Source organism: Glycine soja, chromosome 7 (assembly GCF_004193775.1).
Source record: "Glycine soja cultivar W05 chromosome 7, ASM419377v2, whole genome shotgun sequence".
Lineage (NCBI taxonomy): Eukaryota > Viridiplantae > Streptophyta > Magnoliopsida > Fabales > Fabaceae > Glycine > Glycine soja.
Window position 1 is genome coordinate 15258913 of NC_041008.1, and position 11794 is coordinate 15270706.

The window sequence follows — 11794 nt, forward strand, 5'->3', positions numbered from 1 at the left end:
TTGGATTATAAAAATAATAATTAATTTAACCATATTTAATGTTATTATTAAAAAAAATGTCATTAAGTTAATTAATTAATAATTTATAAATACAATTAATAATATTTTAGGAAATATAGTTCCTTCTCTATATTAATTCAAGAAAATTAAATGAATTTAATTAACATCCTTACTTAATCAATGTGAAATTAGGTATGTTTTTACTTATATTCTGGATGAGGTAAAATATAAATGTTGTTTGTGATTTGTTGACGTATTTTTTTAATAGGCTAAAGTGTAATGTTCTCCTAAAGATCAAATATAATAGTTTTAAATAGGATTAACATGAAAACAAATTAATTAATGAGACTTAAAATTTATAAAATATCAGTAATTTCAAAACAAATAAAACAAGCTTCTTTATTTTAAGACATCCATAATTACAAATTTCAAAATGATCATAATTATTAACTGTAGCTATTGTTCAGAAAACGAGAGAAGCATGTAATTGTCCGCGCGTATATATACTGGGCATTAGGATAATTTTGAACATGAACTGCAAAATTGACTTAAACCATTTTCCCGCCAAATAGCAATCTTGGAATCTTCCGCATCACTCCCTCGCCTCCGAAAGCCTTTGCTATGGTAACCTCTTTTTGCCTGATTTCATTCTGTTAGTATCTTTGATCACTTCACAACGGCTTCTATGTCCGATTCAATTTTGTTGTTTAATCATCTCTTCATCTTAAATTTATTGCTAGGTTCAGTTAGCTGCACTGAATTTTCGTATATTGAATTATGTAATGGAATAGCAAAAATTAAGACTAGAATTAACGCAAAATCCTAAACCAAACATTTTAGGTGCCAAATCGGTCTATGACTTTCTGCAAATTGTGTTGAGGAGCTCTGCTCCCTCCGTGTTTGTGAAATTGCTCAGAATTGCAATTTGGCTGATGTGCTTTGTTTGGTGCAGTCGAAGAAAAGGGGCCTCTCATTGGAACAGAAGCGCAAGAAGATGCTTCCAATCTTTTACGAGTCACAAGACTTCTACCTGGTAATCACCATTACCATTTCGTTGTTACATAGAAGATGTTGATCAGAAAATGTTAATTGATAGATTGTTAATTTTTGTTAGCATGAGAGATTGAACCCGCGACCTTTTTCTTCTTTTCTTCCATTTTAACCATCCAACTAACCTTATGTCTCATTTATTATATAGAAGATGATATATTTTTTTTAATTAAGTAATTTGTTTACTGACTTACATTTTTTTTTCTTGGTTTTTTGTTGTTATTTCAGCTTAAGGAGCTCGAAAAGATGGGTCCCAGGAAGGGTGTCATTTCTCAGTCTGTGAAAGATTTTGTCCAAAGTTTAGTGGATGATGACCTTGTTTCCAAAGATAGGAACTTCTGTAAGTTAACATCTAAACCGATGATGCTCCTTCCCTATTCTGCTGTTAGTATGAGAAAACTATCAAAGATACGTAGTGGAGTTTTTTTTGCTCTAATTTATTAGAGAAAATTACACTGTCACTCTTCGAGATTTCTTGAAATTGCACACAAATCCTTTGCTTTTTTTAAGGTTTATAGTAACTTTCCTAATAAGGTACACAGGGTTATGTGTTAGTTGAACAATAGGAGTGTCATGTGATATACAGACGTGCCAGGAGTGTTAGTGTAATGTAGATGTATCAATATAACATATTTCAAATAATTAAGAGAAGTTAGTTTAGGGATTAAAAAAAAGGGTTATCAAGAGGATTTGATGGAACTTCAATATACTCAATTTCTTAATAATCCTAACCTAACTTTGCCTCTCAGGTATACTTTTGGAGTCTACCTAGACGTGTTGGTAATTAGGTGAAGTTCTATTGATGAAGATACACTGTGTTGTCTTAACATCTTTATGCTGATGAATTGGTTACTACTTGTAAAGGATAGCACTAATAACAGAAATATAGCCGCACACCAAAATTGGCTTGTGCTATCAACTATCATTTACACTATCCTTATCCTTTATAGTATCTTAATGTAAACTAATTATGATTTTATAAATCCATGCACAGCTTAGGAATGTGTCCTGCAAAATTGATTCTGATCTAGAAAGCAGTAGGAAGCGGCATGATATTATTGGAAATAAATTTGTATGTCCACGATCCAAGTCATCATGTAATCAATTTTAATTTTAATAATAAAGTATTATTTTATTTTCATTATCATATTTCACTATTTGATTAAATGGTCTATTTGATAATGTACTTGATTAAAATTAAAGGCTTCTTATTAAATAGAGATTATGATAATGAGAAACAAGTTTGTTCTAATTTTAATCTAAATTGTTCTTGATCATAGGATTATTATAAATAGGATATCAATAATCCGAATAGATTAATATATATGTGATTATATTTATTGGATAAATATTAATAGATCTCATTTATTAATTTGCATATATAAATGAATCAGATGTTGATGTGATCATTGAACTGATTCAATTGAAATTTTCTAATGGTTAAAATTTACCATAAACTGTCAATAGAAAATTTTCAAGAAAAGGTATAATAGTTTTCTTTGACTTGAGATTATCATAGTAATTAACAGGTTATTTGTTGTATTTTGATTTCGGACACATAATGCTTTAGAGCACTTGTTGAATGAATATTGGATATGATTAAATACCTGAAGAATTAATGATTAATCAAGAAGGAATCCATCAACTCTTGGTAATGAGTTTGAGCTCTATGAATAAAATTATATCCTAGCCAGGAAGATTAAATGAAAGAAAAAATGAGTTTAAGTCATTATGAGTTAACTCAAAAGGGTAATACCATACTTTAGAGTTAACCCAAAGCTCTAAAGATGGAAGAAATTATTACATTACTCTTCTAATGGTTCTTGAAAGTAAAATGTTATTTCATGTTATCCGGACGTTAAGGAGTGTTGCTAGATGCATGCTAGATGCCTACCTTGATTAGTATATTAATTTGATTAATATATTACCAGCTTAGTATTGAACCTACGGGGTCATACACAAACTAGTGTTTTAATCACTGTTAAAGAAATTATTTTAATATTTAATGATTAATTAAATTAGAGAATTTAATATGATCAAATGATTAATTGATTTCAAAAATGTGAAATATTATTATATTTTTGCTAGCACTGGAAATATAAATAATATGAAAGATTTGGTGAAAGAAGATAAACAAATATGTATGATTTTATTTTTGAAATTTGGGTTAAAAAAGCGGCTAGACACAAGTTTGACTTAGTCAATTATTATTTCAATTTTAATTGCTAAATGGTTAGTAATAAAAGGTAACAAGAAATAATATAGCTTAAAAAAGAATACTATCAATAATGATTCTGATTTGATCAGAAATTTGATATCCTTAGCGTGCTATAACTAGAGCCTTGGACTGTAAGTTGAAACATCCAAAAAATATCACTTCTCTATTCTTATTTTTTCCCTTGACAAAGTTGTTGATGAATAGAGGTTCTGGCCAGATCCTATAAGAGAATGAAATATTTTTAGAATTCTTCATCGATACGACATGCTATTTTTTCCATTCATTCCTTTATGGATGAGTCGTGGTTTTACAAGCTCTACCAATGGTATGGACGAACAGATTGCTTCATAGAAATGTGTAAAAAATAGAGTCGCTCTTAAAAGCCAAGTACTCTACCATTGAGTTAGCAACCCCAATACAATTTAGAAAATAACGTGGGTGTATATATACAATCGCAATAAAAACAATAAAATGAAAAGATTGAATTGTCTAATAAAATATCAGACATTCAAAAAAATAGAAAAACTCAAAATGTTGAAGTCGAATTGATTTTCAACATACAAATGAATAGATAAAACAAAAAAATTTCTAAAAAAAAATGGTATACCACCTCTTTATCTACTATGTTATACATTGTTATATATAATTGAATTACTTACCTTTTAATCAAAAAAGAATTTCTTGGTTGTATCGCAGAAAATCCAATGAACCTACCATTTGATGAAGTAATAAAGCCTATTTCACGTGAGTAAATTCAGTTTGAGTGTGGATACATGTAGAGTCTTTACATTATTGAAGAATTTTTATGCTTCAAGAGTTCATCAGCAGGTACATTTTTAATATGTCATATGTTTATAATATAATTTAAATACAAAATAAATCCTTTTATTTCGCAATGTGTGTTTTTTAGCACCTTTTATCCTATAGATATGAGCAAGCTCACAACACCAGAAACAGGGGAAACACCAACAACATGGGTGCAAAAAGTAGAAAAGCCCAAGAGAAGAGTGATTAGGCCAGCATACCTTGGAGATTACGTATAAGGGCAGAATAGGAAGAACAAAATCAGCACAATCTTTCTTGGTTGTTGTTTGCTCCCTCATAGGCAGACATGCATACAAATTCTGTTATCAGTGTAATATTCCTTTGGATAGAATTGCACAGTTTTGTTATCATAATTCCTATATATACCTATGTAAATAAACAAACAAGATATGAAAAATAATATTTGCCCTTTACATTGAATTGTTCTTCTCCCTTCTTGGTATTCTGGAGGTGCTGACCCTCAAAGTTAGTAAGCAATCACCTGCACCTATCACGGCACGCCCAACTTGTTGACCAATGTGAGGAGCTAAAGCAGGATCGAGAGGAATCTGCAAGTTATAACATCTCTCTTGCTAGATTCCAATAAGCTCTACTTCTGTATCAATAAGATGCATGGCCATCATCTATCCTAATATTGCATTTTCATCAAGATGAAAGAGTGGAGGCCATTGCAGATCTAAAAGCCATTGGGCAAAAGCATAATGAATTGAAGGTTGGCTTACAAATTATTTGTTAGTAATGCATCAAGTATGATCAGTATTATGGCAGTTCTGTAATAGTTTAATAATATTTGACATTTTCAGGATGAGTTGGCAAAGTATAAAAATAATGATCTGGCTGCCTTTGAAGCAATGAGTTAAGAAATGCTTTTTTATTTATTTATTTTTATCTGTACATTACTTTGACGTTTTGGAAGGCCAATCTTAATAACATCTTACAATTTCAGAGTTGGGACACTGATATTTTGATATTAACATTGGCAGAGGAAGCAATTGTAATTGCCCTTGCATTGGCAAACGAATGGACAGGTTCTACCTTTTGTGCTTTCTTTCCCTCCCTTTTATTCCCTGAATGGAGTTTTATCTAAGAGGGGAGAAATTGAGTATCTCCTATTTCACTCTATGATTGATATTGATGCATGTTGAAGTTTTTGGTATTTAGGTAGGAAGGAAGGAACAAACATGTTATTTGTGAGATAAACAGGTTATACTTATTTATAATCCTAAGGTTCTACAACCGTAACTACAGGAAATAGAGATAGACAAATAATTACAAATAATGGTACTGATAACTCTAAATATTTGACTGCATTAATTATGCTAACTAACAGTACATACTGTTGGGGATTGTGTGTGTGCGTGTGGGTGTGTGGGTGTGAAATTAATTTCAGTTGACATATTAATATTATTTAGGTAAGGTTTTGTAAGTTCTAAGTTATTAGTTGTGTTATATACATATGTTAGGTTAGTTTTAGTTGATTTGTAAATATTATTTTAATAATATTAGTTAGGTTAGTATACATATGTTAAGTTAGTATTAGTTGTGCTTTCGATTAGTTTTTGATAATATTATTATGTTTAGATTTTGTAAATTAGTATGGTATTATTTGTTTTACATATGTTTAGATTTTGGTTAGTATACATATGCTACGTTTGTTTAGCTTAGGTGGTAATTTTAAATTTTAAGTAGTACCTTAAAATTTTAAAATTATTTGTGTTATATGTATATGTTATAATTTTAGTTGGTATGTAATTATTTATGTTATACGGTATGTTAGTTTTACTTGATTTGTTAATATGATTTTGTTGAGGTTTTTTAAATTTGTATGTTATTATTTGTGTTATATATATGTTTACATTAATTTTAGTTGGTATGTTATTATTATTTGGTTTAGATTTTTTAGGTTTGTATGATATTATTTATGTTATATATATGGTATGTTAGGTTTAGGTAGAATGTTAATATTATTTAATTTACTTATTTTAATTTTTTATTGAAATATATGATACGTTGTTAATTTTATATATATATATATATATATATATATATATATATATATATTGTTTAAATTTTTGTTTCCATAGTAATTTTTTGATTTATTTTAATTTATTTGTATAATATATGTTATTAAATTTAAATTTTATTAATTGGAAAAAAATTGGTAATTTATTAAAATTTATGTATGTATTTTAATTTTTAATTTTGTTATTTGTAGAGTATTTTAGTTAGTATTTTAAGTTTTGCATGTATTTTAATTTATTTGGATAGTATATTTAAATTTTATTATTTGTATCATATATTTTGCTGTTCAAATTTATGTATTTTGTTATTTATTCAGATTTTAATTATTTGGTATGTATATTTAATTAATTTGTTGTAAGTCTACTTAATTTTTTTAATGTTAAATTTTTGTTGTCAATTTTTTGTATTATATTTTATTTTACAGTATCAATGGCATCTTCGTCGTCATGTTCATCAAATATACAAATTAAGTCTGGTCCAATAGATGGAGACGTTTTATGGATGCAACCTAAACATGTTTTAGAACATGTTTGGAATGAGCAATCAGACAGAAAATTACATATCAGACGAGTTGTCCCCATTTATCTATGTATTGGACGCAGTAAACATGATAACCGTGGGGAGGTTGCCAACCAAGTGTTTCGTTAGCCACAACAGACATTATACTCGCGTGACGATCAGATATGAGACAAATACCATTTTTATCTGTGACGTGTTCACACAAGTGTGCCAAAAACTACGACCACGCTATTAACATCTCACCTTCAACCACGGCAACTGCTAAAGGAAGGACACCACCATTTCCATCTCGTGATTTTGCCATTAAGAAGGTCCCATGGTATTTGTCGTACAAATGTGTGCCGTCAACTTGTATGATTGGCTTACAATACTTGAAAACCTCTTTACATTGACCAAAAGTCCAAAACACTCTATGAAACTGACAGTGTTCGCGACTAACCGTATTTCCAATAATAAAATCGTCATGTAGTATTTGAAAATATGATCTAGGAGAATGATTTTGCATGTGTGTTAGCCACGACGACAGTTTCGCATATGACTCTTCTCAATCGCCATATTCTATTGCAATGACTTTTTGTTTCGCCAACCAAGCTTTTTTGTATGACACCTTGAAGGTAAATTCACTATTAATCCTCTCTTGAATCAAAGAAACTTTTATTGATGGATCTTCTCTGATCATGTCTGTCAATACAATAAAAAAATTTAAATGACAATTAACGCAAAAGTAGCATAATATGAACATAAAATACGTACCTATTACACAAGTGGCAATTAAATATGAATCAATCTTCTCGTGATCTTGTGTCATGGTCATATTGAGACATGTGTGTGGTCCACCCCATTGTGTGACTTTCCATGAATCAGTTTTTTTAGATAAAATTTCCCTCATATAGAAAGGGCAAGGTCACTCTTCGCTTTTATTTAAGCAGCAAACGACATACTTGTTCGATTTGTTTTCAACAACTTTGAAACTTTGATGCACCTTCATAACATATTGTTTGACTGCATTCTTGACCACATCTTTACTATCAAAATCGATGCCAATATATAATTCTTGGCCAACATTAAAACTCGATGGCATATCCAAACCACAAATGTCCTCCTCTTCAGGATGACTCCAGTTGATATTGTTATAATGCAAAACATTATTCCAAAATGGATTTTGAATTTCTTGTACACCTAATAGTCCAAAAAAAAAATTCAAATCATACTTGTTTAGCATTAAATACAATTGTCATCAAATGATAAATGTATTCACCTATTTTTTTTAGAGGAAATTATACCTTCTGCTGGGTGAACAATTCTTACTAGTTGAATTATGTTGGTGACTTCATCGTCTGTATCAGATATATCGTTAATACTATCATCTTCGTCTAAAGACTCTTCCACGTATGAGTTAGATACAAGATAATCATCATCATCATCATCATCATCACCATGTAAATTGCTCACATTTTTTGGCGGTTGCGCCTCATTATTAGATAAATTATTTCCACATGATGTAAGAGAATTTGTAAAATGAAACATAGAACCACCAGCCACATCTTTTTCTATGTACAATTCTAGAACTAACATTTGATCTCGTTGTTGAAAACTTTCGAGCATGATTTCAACATCTTCGTCATCACAAATTTGTAACGCAACATATTTTCCAGACACTAAAAATCTACAACTGATAGCACAAATAATTTCATTATTTTCTAACTTTACCTTATCTCCAATTTTTTTCTTCAAAGCATTGAAACTAATTCCACGTTTAATCTGAATCGCTTTTTTACTGCCTTCAAATATTACTCCATCATTTTCTTCATATACCCTTCCATTGAACTATAACATTGTTATAACCGAATTCATGATGTACCTACAAAAATAATATTTTAAATAGTTAATCATAATAAATTCAAAATAAAAATGTAATCACAAAAAGTCTGTTTACTGGAACTTGACATTAAAACTTTATTCTATACAAAAATTATCAACTTTAAATAAACATAATGGTAGACACTTAAAAAACATAAACGATTCCAAGGTAGTAATTTTAAAGGCAAAATAAATCATAACCAAAGTTAGTATTATAAATAATTAATCTTAACAATAATAACTTCAAAATAATAAAACATAATTACAAAATTACTACAAATACATTAAAATAAAAACGATGCCAGAAACTTAAAAGTATAAATTTAAAAACGAAGAACTAAACAACACTTTAAAAGTCCACATTTTAATTACACACTACACACTTCATATTGAAATTTTAAATATCATTCAAGTTCAACGCTCATAACTTTTTAACACACACCAACAAACCATGGACATCAACCTAATCTAATTAAAAAATTACTACAACCTCATATTAAAAAAATTTCCACACTCAAAATACTTCAAAGATGCTACAAATTTTTTTAGTTTTAAACACTTTTAAAAGTACATGCTTGATCAATTTTTAACACATTAACAAAGCATCAACACCAACCTAATCTAACTAAAAATATACTAAAAACCTCATATTAAAAAAAAATCGTACTCAAAATATTTTCTTCAAATAAAGATGATGGCACAAATTTCTTTTATTTTAGACACACAGAACAACCATATGAAATATAAACCTAATTTAATTAAAAAATTATTAAAAACTTCACATTCAAACCTATTCTGGTCTAAAAAATTACTTCAAAAAAAATTTTGATGCCACAAATTATTTGACTGGAAATTTTGAATCTAACAAATTTAAACCTGAACCAGCAAATTATGAAACCTTATGGCTGAACAAATGTAAACCTGAAGAAGCAAATTTTGAGCCAGAAGTTTTGAAAATACTGAAAATTTTCAACACACACTGAAGCAAGTTTGAAGACGAGGGACATATATAAAGACTTTAAATCGTCAATGCCATTGGCAACTCCCATGTGCCTAACTCACCAATACCAATGGTAACTCCAATTTATTTGCCTAAGTCGCCACTGCCAATGGCAACTCCAGTTTAGGCTAACTCGCCAATGGCAGTGGCGACTTCCCTTTAGCCTGCCAAAGCGCTTGCCAACTGAAAAGCCTGAGCCTACGCCTCCTGTGCCTCCTGTGCTGGAACTCGCCAATTTGACTGGCGGTTCTCCATGCATGGCGATATCGCCAATGGGGATGGCAAGTCCATCACGGACAACAAACTCGCTAGTTCCACTGACGGTTTGCTTTGTGCATGCATGCATTTTACGTGTAAAACAGACCCATACCGGAAATACTTACAAAACAACTCCATTTCGGGAAATTGTTTGTAAAAGTACCCCAAAGGGGGAAATTTGTCGGCTAAGGAACAACTTGAAAACCTGTACAAGTAGGTCAATCATTTCAGTTCAATGCCTCAATCTCCAAAGCACGACTTTTTGACCAATGTGCACCTTCTCTCTCCAGCAAATTCCCAAAGTACACCACTTTGAGAAAAAAATCCTCAACTGCACCTGTTTCATTTTTTATAGGGGAGTCGGGTTTGGGCATCCCGACCTCCCAACATGTCCTTTTTTTTAAAATTAAATATTATATTATATAAAATATTTTTAATTACTTTTAAAATTATTTTTTTAATATTGATTAAATTAATTTTTTTATTAACAAAAATATACATATAAAGAAAAATATAAAAATTGGATAAAATTAGAGTATAATTTTTTATTTCTTATATGTAATTGTGTAGTTAAATTTATGTTTTGTTAATTTTTGTATGTTCTTATAATTAAAAAATAATAAAATTAGTTAGTAGTATTAAAATACAGTAAAAAAAAAACACCGCGAAAAAATATATAATACATCTGTCTTATAAAGTAGACAAGATACTCAAATTACAGTAACTGAAATGATACTCGATAATAATGAAACATATTAAAAATTACAATTACAACGCAAACATAACAAAACTAATGAGGATCTAAAATATGTTGTGCAGAATACATGTCTTCTTCTATTTGGATTACTGGTTTGTTAAAAATAGTCAAAATTTCTATCGTGCAGAATCGTTTCCAATAGTTGGATTGTGCTAACACCTTTAGCACGTCTTCATCATTTTTCAATTCTGTTATCTCATATTTAATCAAATTTTTGGAATACTTAGAATGACCTGGTTGTCGAAAGAACAATCGTCTAACCAATTGTGATCCATGAATTCTGTTAGGGGGAACCCTGTAAGTGCAACTTGCTTGATTAAATCCTTGAGTTTCTCCATGCCACATCCCGAAGGAATGCCATATCTTATTGGATTAGTTCCAGTAAAGGAGTAATCCAAAAACTCACCTTGACATTGTATGTTCCACTTCCCATTGTAATACATAATTGCATCATGAGTAGGAGTGATGGTTGATTGAAGCAGGTTGAGTATAGCATCCGATGTTCTAATAATGGTACATAATAATTCTATAGGGCCAACACACGAGTATTATTCATTGCACATTAACATTGTGTAAACATCATCATCATTTTTCAATTGTAGAGATTGAAAAAAATATTGTTGACCTACATCTATGAATGCTGGTTGTCGGTAGTAGATTTCATCCAGTAATTGATTGTTGGTTAGTTGAAGGGTGTTGTGCATTCTACGCTTGAGTTTATCAAAAGAACAGTTGTTAGGAACTCGCATTGGTGTTGGAGTGAAACTTTGAAAATAAACACCAGTTTGATTATGAGTGATTGATCCATTTGGAAAAATGAAAGCTAATCTGGAGTTAGAAATGGTCTGACTGCTTGTTTCTCCCAAAAATAATATAGTAATAAGATTGAATTTGGTTTGTGAAATTATGTTGTGTGAGATTGTGTGTTTGTATTGTGTATGTGTTGTGTTATTTATGGTTGTATGAGTATTCTGCCACGTTGATGTGTATTGGAATCCAATGTTTCTTTTTCCCTAGTAAGTGATGTAGCAGACGTCCATTATAATTTCAGAGTGAACAAAGAGATTATGAATTGTCCATTTCATGTCAATTTTGCACACGTCTCTAAAAATTAAATGTCTCACCTGCAAAACTGACATGAAATGGACAACTCATAATGCAGAGTGTTGTCAATTTGGACTGTGATTTTTCCCATGTAATTAAAGCAGCAGACGTTCATGATGATTTTCAGAGTGAACAAAGAGATTATGAGTTGTCTATTTCATGTCTGTTTTGCAGGTGGGAC

General features: G+C 30.1%; 1 pseudogene; it reads left to right on the plus strand.

Annotated features, from left to right (window-relative positions):
- Nucleotides 1-537: 537 nt before the first annotated feature.
- Nucleotides 538-4953, plus strand: LOC114418890 (annotated as a pseudogene).
- The last annotated feature ends 6841 nt before the right edge of the window (nt 4954-11794 follow it).